Source organism: Physella acuta, unplaced genomic scaffold, assembly GCF_028476545.2.
Source record: "Physella acuta isolate Inbredline_101_S28 unplaced genomic scaffold, ASM2847654v3 ptg000096l, whole genome shotgun sequence".
NCBI lineage: Eukaryota > Metazoa > Mollusca > Gastropoda > Physidae > Physella > Physella acuta.
The window spans coordinates 526,385-542,037 of NW_026731616.1; the positions used below are offsets into that span (position 1 = coordinate 526,385).

The 15,653-nt window shown below is 35.4% G+C and overlaps 1 pseudogene; it reads left to right on the forward strand.

Moving 5' to 3' along the window:
* The first annotated feature begins 12,847 nt into the window (after window positions 1–12,847).
* On the forward strand, window positions 12,848–13,868 carry LOC131929978 (polycomb group RING finger protein 5-like; annotated as a pseudogene).
* The last annotated feature ends 1,785 nt before the right edge of the window (window positions 13,869–15,653 follow it).

Below are 15,653 nucleotides of genomic sequence, written 5' to 3' on the forward strand. Positions count from 1 at the left end.
GGGGGGGGGGGGCGGTAGGAGGAGCGGAGGCGGGGGGGGGGGGGGAAGGGGATGTGGAGGGGGGAAAGGGGGCGGGGGGACATATGTTGGGGCGCCAAAATGGTTTGGAAAAATAAATTGAAAGGTTTAGGGGGGGGGGGGGTTCAAATCGAAAGTTTGAGTGGGGGGGGGTGCACATTAAAAGTTTGAGGGGGGGGGGGGGGGTTGCAAATCGAAATCTTGCGGGGGGGGGGGGTTCAAATCGAAAAGTTTGTCCCCGGGCGCCGGGAAGGGTCGCTATGCCTCTGAGTGACAGACGTGATGTTTTTTGATGGATGACCCCCGAAACAAACAGTTATCCAACGGATGACGGGTATTCTAGTATATATATATATAAAGCAAAGTTGTCGAGTGCCCAATAGGGCATTTTCCGGCACCGCAGGCGCTTCACATTTGCCATGATCCTGCCTATGGGCGACAGAACACGCGGACCGGTGCCTGTTGGCCGAAAAGTCCACGACGCGGGGGTCAAAACTGACCTCGACTGACCGGCGCCTTATATGAGCTATATATCGAAAAAAATTCCCACGTAGGAACCTCTTCATAACTTTTAAGGTCGTAGACCGACCCTCGTGGGTGGTAAAAAAAAAACTATGATATGTTCCGGAAAACTTCGGATGACCTTTAGAACTGACGCGGCCTTACATGAGCTATAAATAAAAAAAAAACAACTTTCCGAACGATCAACCTGATATTTTGTGAGGTCGTAGACCAACCCTGCAGGGTAGCGAAACATATTTTTTTCCCGTCAGAAAAAAACATTATGGTCGTTAAAATTGTCCAGATTACGTATTATCTTATATGGGCATATCAACTATCTGTGAAAAAAAAGTGAACAAAGACTACGTCATTCGTACATTTTACAAGGGAGCGTTTATGAGAAATTATTTTTCAAACAATTTTATACTATTATTAAACTTAAACAGAAAATGACGAAGTATAGCATTCATTTCAGTAAAAATAAAATTGTAAATTACGAAGTGTATTCTAATGAATGTATGGTAAAAAACTAATTTTAAATTTCAATGTAATATCTTGTTACCTATTGAGTCATATGTTGCGAACATCACATTAATCTCTCTGAAACGGGTTATAAACAACACCAACAACAACAAAAACAACTATTTCTCTAAAATTATCGTTACTGTTTAAACGTAGGCACTACACATAACAGCCAATCACTAATTAATTAAGTATTCAAATTCTCAATGTTTTGAAAACCTAAGCGAAGCTAGGCAGCATGCCTAGTTTTCCTATAAAATAGATGTTCAAAGGGAGATCATACTATTGCCAAATTCTACATACGTATCAAAATCCTTCACATTAGATGAGATGCTTAACTACAGGCAAAACTCTAAGACTATAGGTTGGTTTACATCTTATATTTTCTATAGTAAAATAAGAGAAGTAGCATAACAACTAGGATTGAAAGTCTGTAGTGTAAGGATCGATGGCTATTGATTGTACAGTCACTGAGGAAATCATGGGCATTGTTTACATTGAGTGAACGCGACCTCTACATCACACTTGTATTTCAGCGTAATTCGTGTATCACTCATCATAATGTCCGTCATATTTCTTTCATACAAAGCAGTTCTTTGTCTTTATTTTTGCACACAATCGAACGAATATCTCATGGTGCTAACGAGGGGGATCGGCGAGTTGTGAACGTTTTTTGCAATACTTTATAGAGGCCCTGGTTCGCTAATTGGCAGACTTTGTGGTTTCCTACGTACACAGGATTTGAACATGCGACTGTTGGGTTAACGCCGTCACTTTGGTTTTAAGTGCAATGAATTATCTCCCATATTAAAATCAATAAAGGGAAGTAACACTAAAGCAAATATTAAAATAACAAACTATTAACAAAGCCACATAAATAAAATGTAACCGAACGGCATGAGTATAATTATATAATTATCAATTTAAAATGTGTACTTTGTATAAAAAACTTCTCAAAAAATTAATGGTTACATAATGACAACTTAAAATGTTATAGAAATTATAAACCTATAAACATTAGTTATTCTTTTAAAACAAGTTTTGAAATAGAGACAATTTGCATTATATATTCATTGCATTCTTATTTTTGTCTATGTTTATTTCTGGCTCCCTTGTGGTGCCCATTACTCCACCTCGCAATGAGGACAACGCTACTCACGTTCTGTAAAGTAGAGGCAGCACTGTATAGAGCCGATTAAGATATCATGTAAAGTAGAGGCAGCACTGTCTAGAGCCGATTAAGTTATCATGTAAAGTAGAGGCAGCAGGGTCTAGAGCCGATTAAGATATCATGTAAAGTAGAGGCAGCACTGTCTAGAGCCGATTAAGTTATCATGTAAAGTAGAGGCAGCAGGGTCTAGAGCCGATTAAGATATCATGTAAAGTAGAGGCAGCACTGTCTAGAGCCGATTAAGCTATCTTCTCATGTGCTGAGGACACTAACATAAAATAACAAGCAAGGCTTAATCTGGTTTGATGATAGCTGTTCTGAGAATAACACTTGATTGATAGGATGTGTAATACTTAAGATAAGGAGTTCTCAACAGCGATTGCTGTTTGAAAGCATAAACACATTAGCGTTAATATCAAATACGCCTTTAAAATCATGATAATTTGCTTGAAAATTTACATCAAATTATTTTACTCTGTTTACTTCTGGATCATTAGCAGTTAGTGGACATATCTAAAAAAATCATTAATTAATTAAATGACATCACTAAACCGCAAGTTAGAGCATTATATTTTAAATCAAACCGAGTGTTCAAAATACGATAGTTGAGAGGAAAAAAAAACTATTCGTCGAAAACAAAAAGTTTTCTTTTCAATATATAAAATACATATTACAATCATTTTTTAGGAACTATAAGACCATTTTTTAAAGTGTATTTTGTGAATGTATTTACAATAACATAATACAAATTACCATCGATAGCACATGACTTCCATCATTCCACTAGCCTTAGAGCAGGGGTCTCCAAACTTTTCAGCCCGAGGGCCGCATTAACTATCAAATTTCAGTTCGGGGGCCAGTTTCTTCCAGGCATGTCTTTGATTTTTCTAGGCAAAGTTCCTAAGCCATCACCAACAAAGGATTTTTCCTTGGACAAAAAGATTTCCGCGGGCCGGATGAAAGGACATTGCGGGCCACATTCAGCCCGCGGGCCGTAGTTTGGAGACCCCTGCCTTAGAGTATGGATGAACCAATGTATGGTTCCTTACCTCAGGATCCCTTGATGTTACTAGTCCAAACCAATTAATACACTTTGAACTCATCCCCACCCCATCCCCCACCCCACTTCCATATACATTGGCACGCCCAAACGGGACTTTGATATTTTAGAAAATAAAAGATCCAATAACACGTGACCCCCTACTCCAATGACCAGGTAAGTTACCCCAGGGCTCCAACCTCTTGTTGTATCTATTGTCTCCAGAGGTAAAATGGAGCCGTATAAATAGGTATGCATTATTTAAATCATACCATTTCAAAAATTGATTGAGAGAGATAATTCCCCACCTTGAATGAGTGACCTTGATTGACGCGTCGAGCACTCACCCACCCACCACCCCCACAACCCTTACATAATTAAACTCCATGTCTTCCATGTTTATGGTTAATTTCACATAAACAAAAGCTTTATTGTTTAAAGTTTAAAGGATATTTAAAAAAAATGAAAAAGCAACGTAGCAAATAAAAATAAAAATATTATAATTATAATTTAAAATCATCTGAGAACAACCCTAGCCAATGCCTGCATTAATTCTTAGCACATAGTACCAACGCTGCCACTAAAAATATTTGCTTTAAAACACTATCAGTAGCTCGTTAAGGACGATAACCCCCCTCCATTTGTTCAAGCTTAGTAATTATTCAACGTAGACCTATTTAAATATAAATTTAGCTAAAACGTAAGTGGATAATCTTAGTTAAATGTACTTGAGTTTGTGATTAACATTGAATTACATAACAATTCTTACGAATATCTTAAATTATCAAACATAACTAAGACATAGATAGAAACAAAAGCAGTACTCTGTAAATGTTAATGCATGATAATAAAAAATTATTATTATAAGTGTTTTAAAATCTTGTCAAATTGTTAAATGTAACATATTGCATACTCAACAGTTTGTAATAGCAAACACATTAGTTTTGAAAGAATTATTTTTTGTTCAAATTAGTGCTGTCACGACTGTCGAGGTTATTTCTGGATCCCTTGTAATTGAGGGTCACATACTGTAAAAAAAAACTAATGGGCATAATTCAGCGGTTTGTCAGTATAATTAACGTCTAACTAACCTCACCACAAGATGCAATAGTAGAGAGAAACTATCACTGAGCTATTTAATGGGAAAAAAAATGTTTTTCTATGCAACGACTAACAAATACAACACACACACCTACTCTATGTATCGAAATTTAGTTTTAATTTACGAATGTCATATTTCTAAAGAACATGTTAATATAATGCTACAAATCTATGAGACAAACTGTTTGTCACAATTACTAAGTGTAAACTAGTGAATACAAACTAAATATAATCATGTTGTTTTTCTCTATTCTTTCTTTTTACTTTCTCGTATATACGAAGTATAGAGAAAGTATTAAAATCGTGCACAAAAATAACATGAAATAATTGTGACAGTTTTCACCGTTTTACTCCTCAGTCCTTCATCACATCCGGCGTATAGAGGACTTATTTTAATCAGGCAAAAATTATAAATTATATATACGTTTTGGCGTTTTATGCGTTATCGAGTCGTAAAAACTGGACTTTGCAATTCTGTCCGTATGTCTGTGTGTCTGTGTGTCTGTCTGTGTGTAAAAACGATAACTTGAGTACCGTTACAGCTAAGTTGATGAACTTTCATATATAAGTATTTTATCAAAATCGTAGATCCTGATCAACTTTCCATGCCGATAACCGGAAGTGGTACTTTTTCTACTTTGAATTGTTTAAAAGCCTATAAGTTGCGTACTATTTTAGATAGATGCATGAAATTTCACACGTAAGTAAAAGATCTAATTATCTACCTTCTGTCAAATTTTGAGAAAATTCCGTTGAACGGAAGTACTAATTTACGCTATTTCCGATTTCTCAAAAAAAAAACGCATGTAAATTTATAAAGTACTAATAATATCCCGCACTTTTATACACATTTTATTAGGCGTTCACTTGGTGTGCAATTCTTTTTTTTTTTACGAGATTCTATTCTATTATAAAAAGTTTAAGTAATTAGAAATGGATAACAAATATTGTCTATGTCCTGAGTTGCCATCCCTCGTAATTTTATATTAGAATATTCGAGAAAGTTTAGGGGAGATCACTCCCGGTTTATTTTATGTAAAAACTGACAAAAATAATATAAAATACTATAAACATTTTCTCGTGATATATTTTGACTGAACCAATATCTGGTTCCTTACCTCAGGATCCCATTATGTTACCACTCCACACCAATGAATACACTTTGAACACCCCCCCCCCCCCTCCGCACACACACACACACAGACACCACTCTCCCCAGTTTACAAAGGACACGCTCATACGGGACTTTTATCATTCAGTGAGCAAAAACAAAAACTATCCAATAATTCACGATCCCCCACTTCAATGACCTGGTAAGTTACCCCAGGATTCCAACTCCCTTGGTGCATCCATTGTCTCCAGAGGTAAAATGGAACCGTATAAAAACTTGCACTTGTAAATCATAAAATTTCACATTTGCCTGAGAGAGATAATTCCCCAGACGGAATGAGTTGACATCCCAGCACCCAACCATCACCCACCCAACCCTAACAAAATAAAACGTTATGTTTTCCATGATTATGGTAAATCTCGCATCAAACAAAATCATTACGTGTTATTTTATGTGTATTTTTAAATATAATACATTTAAAGGCAACCGTAGCAAATTTAAATTTCCTTTGTAAATTATAATTACAATACAAAATAATTATTTATGTTTTAACTAAGTAAAAAAATGTTAATATAGTCACATCTACTTCTTAAACATTTTCCAATGCTATATTTATGCCTTATATTTAAAACTGTCGGATAGTTGGAACATAACTAGTAATGTATGCACATGTGATCAATATGGTAATAAAGAATTTCCATTTTTTTTTTAAAGTAAAGTACCCTTAATTATTTTTTACAATGTAAATATAGTATAATTACGGAAACTTTTTTTAACGAAAAATAATTTGCGAAATACTATAGATTGCTCCCCATAAGGCATTACCTAATTATAATTTCGGAGCGGGGGGGAGGGGGGGGGGTTGGTGGTAGGTGGGGGGTGAAACGTATTTTAAATTGGTCAGTTGCTTTGTTAATTAATCTAATTATTTTTTGTCAAATAATTCTTTAGACCCGTATATTGTTGGCACTATCTGATGTTGATTGTCAACTTATCTTAGTTATTAAAATAAGCATCATTTTTGATGGATTTGATTTGCATCTATATAATTACGAATCAACTTTATAAAACGAATCTTTAATATTATGTTTAAAGATGAACGATGACGAGTGTCGAGGGTTGCCAAACCAATGCCCATGCATCCCTTAATGATTGTTCAATCATGTAGATGAATCACGATAGATCCTTACATAAAAGATTTTCAATTAGAGCTGTGATTCTACTTCTCTTCTTTTACTATAGTAAATAGCTGATGTAGGCCTATCTCCAATCTGTAGGAAAATATGTAATCTAATATTCTAAAATGAATGAATTGGTAAGAACGTAGACTTTGGCAATGAATTATCACCAATTTGTTAATCTTCTAAAGTAAAATGTAACCCATGGGAGATAACTATTAAGCGAAAATCTTTGAAAAAAAAAACCTTGTCAAACTATGACATGATAAACATCAAACAACGATATTTATTTTACTACATAATAACGTAAAATAACTTTGGCTATTTGTATGTAATCTTTTAAAAAACATTAAACTTAGCTTATTGACTACTTAAAAATGAAAGTTAAATAAAAGTAAAACACCATAGCTTTATTTATAGTTTTATTCATTCAATTTTGACATATTTTTTTATTCTTTGTACAATGGTAATCTTTCGTCTATGTTTGGCTCCCTGTATAAGGGATATAATTTTGAAAAAAAAATGTGAAGGCGTTAACACAGATTTACAGGTTCGAATCCCGACTCACTCTATGTAAACACGAGTGTGTATAGAAGCGACCTAAATATGTCCTCATATGTCGAAGTCACATCAACAGGTAAACTCCACTTCATCTTTCATTTGACCTGTTGGTCGGAAAGGGCGAATTCTCAAGAACACGTTTACGTAAACACATTAACAAATCAGCGAACGCAATAAATTAAAACAAAATATAGAGAATCACAGTTGAGAGAAGGAAATAAAATCAGTGAACTTGGGGTCAATTAAGGGTAATAGTGTGTGTTATTTTAATTGGTTAGACAAAACACAAATATCACGTGATACTTTTGAATATTTCCCTCCAAATCTGTCGACTGGTCTCGGACTCTTTGTTACAGATGTCCATGGTATTTTGTGTGACAACTTCACAATAGACATCCGGTATGTGTACATTCAAGAGACATACAGAAAAGCTTTATAGTCTAAGATACACAACTATTTGAAATGATATAACTTGAGTATCAACGACATAGTAAGTATATAAATGTTATTATTGTTTTATAAAAGCTCCATTATTTATCTTGTTGGTTTGCCGCAATTAGAAACTATTGTTAATATTTTAATTATATAAAAGAAAAAATCGATTGACATGTATAGATCTTCACATTTTGTTATCTAATATAAATGAATTTCTACATCGCCATACGGTGTTGATAGCTTATTGCGCTACGCCAAGCCGAATAAACTTCCCCGAACGTGAGTCGGATACCCCACATAGTGAGGTGGACTCATGGGCTTCATACGGACTCAGGGCCGGCGCTACCTATCAGCCGAACTAGGCGTTCGCCAAGGGCGCTGGCCTTAGGGGGCGCCAAAATGGGTTAGAAAAACAAATTGAAAGTTTGAGGGGGGTGCAAATCGAAAATGTGTCCCCGGGGGTACGTAAAAATTGCGGGGGTGGGGTCGCTTTTAATAAGTTTTGATAGGGCGCTAAATAACCTGGCGCCGGCACTGTACGGAATAGAACTCTGGATCTGAACTCGAGACGTTTGGTTTAGCGACCAAAATAATGTTTCACTGCTGCCTTGTAGTTTGTTCTTGTTTGGACAACGGCTATAGAAGAAAATCCAAAGAGAAAAGCAGGCTGAAATCAGAGTCAATAGCCTTTATGGCGCATAACCAGTTGACAAGTATATTAATTGTGTTGGAGGCGTAGTGGAGTCGGCAAAGCTCATCATCATCATCATCATTCATTTGTGGCCCCTGGGGAGCAAAGGGCTGCAACTACGCATTTCCAGGGCTGCTCACTTAATCTGTGCCCATGTGAGCCCAGCTGTTTTCGCCTCTTCCTCAACCATTCCATGTTTTCTTTGGCCGGCCCACTTTCCTTTTTCCCTGGGGATTCCAGTCCATAGCATGTTTTGCAATTTTTTTTTCTCTTCTTAACGTGTGTCCGATCCATCCCCATGTAAGGGCCTTGCTATCTTTCTCTATTGGCTGTTGCTTTAAAATGTGCCACATTTCTTTCTTTGATCGTTTGTCTGGCCATCTTATTTTAAATATATGTCGAAAGCATTTGTTTGAAAATAACTGTAGCCTATCAGTATTTGTCTTCGTAACCCTCCAGGTCTCCAAGCCATAAAGCAACACTGCCTTGACATTTGTGTTGGAAATCCCAATTTTGCTCCGGAGTGACAGGGCCGTGCACCTCCACATCGGGCGCAGTGAGTTGAAGGCACATCTAGCCTTGTTGATACGGCATTTTATGTCCTCGTCTGCTCCCCCGTCCTTATTGATCACGCTTCCCAGATATGTGAATGTGTTTGTTTTTCAGAAATCTTCACCATTTAGCTGTATGGGCAGGTCCTGGCTGTTATTGATTCTGATGACCTCTGCTTTGTTTTTATTGATTTTTAGTCCAATTTTGGAGGCTTCTTCAGATAGCCGATTTAGTTTGGCTTGTGTATGTTGATGCTTGTGAGATAGTTGGCATATGTCATCGGCAAAAATCAAGATATTCAACCCTTTTGGTGAAACTCCACTGGATTCCTATGTTGTTTGTTGTGGTTTTCAGCATGATCCTGTCGATTACCATCAAGAATACCATTGGCGATAGCATACATACCTGTCTTACTCCCGTCGTCACAGTGAATGGTTTTGTTAGTTTTCCCTTGTGTATTACCTGACTGGTGGAGTCTTCATTTAGTTTATGTGTGATATATATAAATTGTTTGGGTATTCCATAGTGGCTCATTACCTCATTCCATTAGTGGCTCGGCAAAGCTGATGGTTGTTAAATTTAAAAAGTCTTGAGTTCAAAACCCTCTGGCAGATAAGGCTCGATCCATCTCAACACTAAAAATTAAGAACGAAGAAGAAGCGAGCCCGAAATAATCCAAATTAATGATAGAAAATTCACAAGTTTCTTGCTAGTGATCTAAGTATCTGGTTTGCTCTTAAGATAAAGCTAATGTGTTTTTTAAACCATTTATGGTTTTAATTTGTCAACTATATGGACTATATTGTTTTGTACATGTTTTATGATTACTATAAATGATTGACTGCTTACATTAAATGATTTAAATTGCACGGCTCTGCTATAGTTTTAGCAGTTCTGTTATAATTTACTTCTCTTGATCAATCCTTACCCTTAGCTGAATACGAACATAATTTCTCCCACCATACCTTCACTACTTTTAGGGATCCAGAAAAAAAAAAACACACAATGACATTTGCAGAAGTCACAATTCCGGCCAAGTATTCAAAATAGTCTAAACCTAACTTAAAAAGAAGCTAGTGTGTTTACATTTTCAATTTACGAAATATTGCAAGTAGAAAATAAGAATAATTTAATATAATGGAAGGTTTCCATATAAGTATAGTTGATAAAGTTAAGCCATTAAACTATGCCATTTTTATTATTACACTAAGTGGTGGAAAGTAACGATAATGAACATAAACCATAGATTTTCGGCAGTATAGAGTGGCTAATGACAGCAACGATATTGACGGAAAAGGCTCAGACAAAACGTTTAGAGAAACAAGGCACATCGATGTAAAAGATGACTTTCAAGATGATAAATTTAGCGTGAATTTAGCTGAACACAAAATAGATAATTTACTGCAACAATAGTGCAAACCATCGACAGCGTACAGAAACTCCCCGTTGAGACCAAACACACTGAGACAATAATAACAACAGTGATAGGGGAGCATTAAGAGAAGGACCAACACTGCAAGGAAGCTTACATGCATGACATACATGCTAAGCTTGAGAGTCTAACAAACGGATAGTACATGAAATGATGTCTACCTTCTTGCCCACATGTAAAATTTAAATTTTAAATTACAATTTAACATTTTTTTTTTTAAACATGACACTAAAAATAATTTGCAAATTATTCTCTAGCGTATATTTAACATAGGTTATTTTGTGGAGGATGTTTTGATCAGTGTTTTGTTTTTTTTCTCCGGGGGGGGGGGGGGGGGGCACTTGAAATTTTCGAGGGGGGCGGTAGTCCTTCTTCGGGGGGCGGACACTGTTAAAAGCATATATTTTCTATATAAATTTCATTCCGCCCCGCCCTCCCCCCGAAGGGATGCTTGAAAGAAACTGGTTCTGATATCGATATGGAATTACGTGTATTTAGATTATCTCCCATTCTTAATCTTATCAAGGGATGTAGCTTAAAGTCAAACTGCTAAAATAACAAAATAAAGAATAATGACGCAAATAAAATACATATAATAATACAACGCAAATACAGTCATACAAATTATTAAAATAATATGTTGAAATATTACAAAAAATGTTCAAAATAGTACTCTTGAATTAGTAAGTACTAAAATTATAAAAATATTATAAAATGAATAACATTAGAATTTTTAAAGATGTATTAATACAAGAAAAAAACATTACCTACTGATAATGTTTTTTATATTTAGCGGATGGATTTCTATTTTTGGCTCCCCCTAATATGAGGGACAATATTTAAGACAGTAAACGAGTTCTTGGTTTTTCTTTAGTTCAGATCCAGCGAGACCCTAGGAAGTCCAAGAGTCTACCTTACAGTAAGTGTCACCTATCTCACGTTCTGGAAAACAGAGGCGTCAGGGCCTAGTACAGACTAAGCTATTGCCTCATACCTAGGTGACTAAAACTGGTAAACTCCACTTCATCTGCACCATGAACATGTAGGTTTAAAAGGGCAACTTCTGATGGACGCATACGTGTACATGTTTAAATGTCAGGGTAAATGAATTAAATTAAAATAAAAATAGATATACAGTAGGCCTATATTAGAGAAAAGATAGTATCCCTGATTACATGAATGATGAATTAGCATTGGTTTTTCTTGTAAATGCTTACAGAATACAATTATATGTTTAAAAGCCATCGTTATACCCTTTTTGAGTTATATATTCATTACCAGCTATCGGTACCCGTTTCACGTGAATTATAGGCCTACATATTATAAAATGTTGAACTTGTTTGAGAAAAAAAAATTTTAAAATAGTTATTGGTCAAAACGCAATGTGCAATACTACACGCTGAACGATATTACTGACAAAGCAAACAAATAACTAATTAGCTAAAAATCCGACACATTTAACATAACACAGGCACACACTGATTAAGTGACTTAAATGATTCCGTTAAAAACTCGGATATTCCACGGTATTCTTCTTGTTTTTAAAGTGATTTATTTTTCTTAGGTTTTTATGAATAGATCTATAGATTTAAATGAAATAGTTCATTTCTTCATCGGTAACCATACCATATTAAATGCACTCGCTGATTAAGAGACTTAAAATTAAGAGACTTAAAAGATTTCTTTAAAAACCCGGCTGTTCAATGGTAGTTATGTGGTTTTTAGTAAATAGTCTCAATCCAGATCTTAGCGTCAAAGTCTAGTTTTTCCGTAGATCTATTCTAGATCTAGAATCGAGATCTAGATCTATATCTAGAATCCAAATAGATAAAGTAAAACCTTATAAAAGTTTAGGCCGAGAAAATCGTATTGTATACATTTCATAGCATACGTACAAATAACATCCGAGTTAACTGAGCTAGATTGCCTGCTAACTTTATTGAATGACCAGATCATTGAGCTATTATTAGCTAATATCAATGAGTATGCTAGGGGGAATTTAGTATTTCCTCAGCTCAGGTATTCAGTCAATATTCAGTCTACTATACATTTCAACCAGTAACGAGGTTAGAGTTGTTGAAATGTTGTAACCCCCACTAATCCCCCCCCCTTCCTACGCCACTGGAGCTTAGTAAATTAGACATGCGGTATTTCTTGATCCTTAGTTATTAAAGGGCAATTTAATTCAAGGGAGATAACTCTTAAACAAAAAGCTAAAAAAAACTTTCCAACTTAAGGCATAATAAATAAAATACAACCATGTAAATTTTTAGCTTTATTTTAGGATCTATTCACACAAGTTAGAACTATTTCATTTTGATGTAGTCTCATAATATTGCCAAACAAGTATTTTTGGATCCCTATTATTATGGGTAGAGCAATAAACGCAAGACCTACAACTACACTTTACTACACATTCATTTACACAAGTTCTAGATCTAGACCTAGATCTAGATCTAGCATCTAGATCTAGAATCTAGATTATAATTTAGACTAGAAAGCTAGACTAGACTATCAATTTTAATAAATGTTGCAGAATAAAATGCAAGAAAATCTAGCAAATGAGTGCTCTAGCAAAGAGTTGAAACCTCCACTGTCTAGGCGCATAGACCAAAACAGCATTCTCTGGATACCCATTCAGTCTGTAAACCCACATCTGATTTATGGCTTGTGTCAAGGCTACTTGTATGAAGCATGTACTATCACAGAATGCATGCACTCATTTTGCAAGATATGTATTGTTAAACATCTGGAAAGAAGCCTAAATTGTCCAATGTGTGATATTCTCATTCAACCCACTGATCCATTTGTTCAGACTGGATGGTTTGTTACAAGATATTGTATATATATATATACAATATATTGTATATGCTCTTTTGCCACACTTAGAAAAAGAGGAGCTTAAACGAGAAAAATCTTTCTTTTAAAAACACAAGAAAGAGGTTACTCATGTTAATAATAATCAAGCCAAGGAACAGCCCAAAACATCCAGTGCTATTACTTCAACACCTATCCAAAAACGTTCTTGTACTCCAGTTTCTCACAGAAATTCATTTGTTCCACCAGTATCTTTGTGTCTTCAGTGCATAGAGCCAAAAAATTCTTTACATAAGCTGGATAAACAATATGTTCGTGTCACAAGGTGTGCTACAATTAACAATCTGACGACATTCTTGAAGAACAAACTTCACATTCAGGATTCTCACAGGGTTGCACTATACTGTCCATGTAGATCGGGTTTTGTTTGTCTAAGCAACAGCCACACTCTTAAAGCAGTTAAAGATTTATATTGCCATGATAAGGATATTTTAGAGCTAAATTATGATGTCAGTGAACAGTCATGAAACTTAAAAAGCAACTAGAATATCAATTTTCTTTATAAAAGTGTACACTAAGCTTGACATGCAATGTTGCAGAACTTTCAGTCTGGATATACATTTGAAATCGTAGGACAATAATCAGCTGAATATTTGTTCCAATTTCTTATTATTCAAAATACTGATTATTCTTGACATAATGTTGTCTTTTTTTGTTAAATAAAGTGCTTGACTTCAAAAAAAAATAAAAATAAATAAATTATGGGACATTATTTTAAAAACAATGTGACGGCGTTAACCCGAGAGTCGTGTATCAAATCCCGGGTCCGTAGGAAGTCTACGAATCAACCCGGCTATAATCATCACTTGACTTACGTAATATAAACACGACTGGACATAGCACCGACCCAGATAGCTACCCATATGTCGATGTCAAATAAACATGTTAACTCTACTTCTTCTGCAGTCTTGGTCTGAAATGGCGAATTCTCATGAACACATATACGTGGACATCATCAAATATTAACGAATGCAATACATTAAAACAATTGTAGATTTAGAGAACCAGATTAAAGAGAAGAAAAATGAAATTGTTGCTTTACGTTTCAAGGTTGATTTAAGGGTAAATGTGTGTGTTATTTTAATTGGTTAAACAAAACACAAACATTATTCTTTTGAATTTTTCCCTCCAAATCTGTCGACTGGTCTCGGACTCAGTATTACAGATGTTCATGGTATTTTGTGTGACAACTTCACAATAGACATCCGGTATGTTTACATTCAAGACATACAGCCAAGCTTTATTGTCTAAGATACAAAACTATTTGAATTGATAAAGATCGCATATGAAAACATAGAAATACATCTACATTGTATGCGTCCAGACAGTTTAGATTTCTGGCATTCGATTGTCGTCTTTCTATTGCAATATATCTGTTTAGCTCGTCAGCAGTCAGGGTTGTCAAAGAATGTATTGCTGAAATAAAAGTCGCTAGAAATGTTCGCGCCTGCCCTGTAAAGCCACACGATAAATTGTAAAGATTTTAAATAATTTTACGACTTATTTGACAAGTGTGTGAGCCTCGCCCTGATCGTGACAAAAATGTAAACAGAATGTACATGCAAGGAATAAAATGTTTAAACCAGCCGATCAAACACTATTTTCTATGTAAGACTCATGAAATTATCTCTCTCTTTCTTTCTATCTCTCTATCTCTCTCTCTCTCTCTCTCTCTCTCTCTCACACACACACACACACACACAAACACTGATCTAACACACACACACACCAATTGGTTTTTCTACTTGCAAAGCAGTGTTTACAACACACAATCCAGTTTCCACAATTCAATTATTGTTTTAATATTCACAGTTATTTACATATTATTATAGTCATCATACACTGTCATATTTACATAGGTGATATATGGTCATAGTCATCAACTTCAAGTATTCTCTGTAAGTGTTTAGTTGTGATTGAACTGGTCGGTTAAATCACTTATGGTGTGGTTAGCGTTACGGTGGTTGTCGGTTAGGTTAGTGGATTGTGCTGGTTGTAAAAGTAAAGTTCCATTTCCGTACCTGACGGTCCATGGTGCAAGTTGAGTAGAGTTCACCTGTTTATGTGACCCCTGCATTAGAATGGATAGTGTATTCAGCTCTATGTCCAGCCTTGTTCTGGGTGGAGGGCAGGCTGATTCCCACCTCTTCTGGTGATTCTACTGACACTATAGTATGGTGACTCTCTGAGATTCAATTAGATTGGGGTGGGGGGATGTGGGGGAGGGGGGGTGAATCCTGACTACTGATATAAGTGTTCACATCACACAATCAAGTTTACATAGAATAAATATTGAAGGTTGTTTCCATTGTTAGACATTCAAAAATATTGGAAAATTGAACATTTGGATAATGAATATTTGCAAGTATTATTATTTGTATGAATTAATCTTAATGTAAATGAAAAGTGTTTCAGTTTTCAGACGCGAAATGTATCGGTTGTTATCTTTATTTCCATACAATGT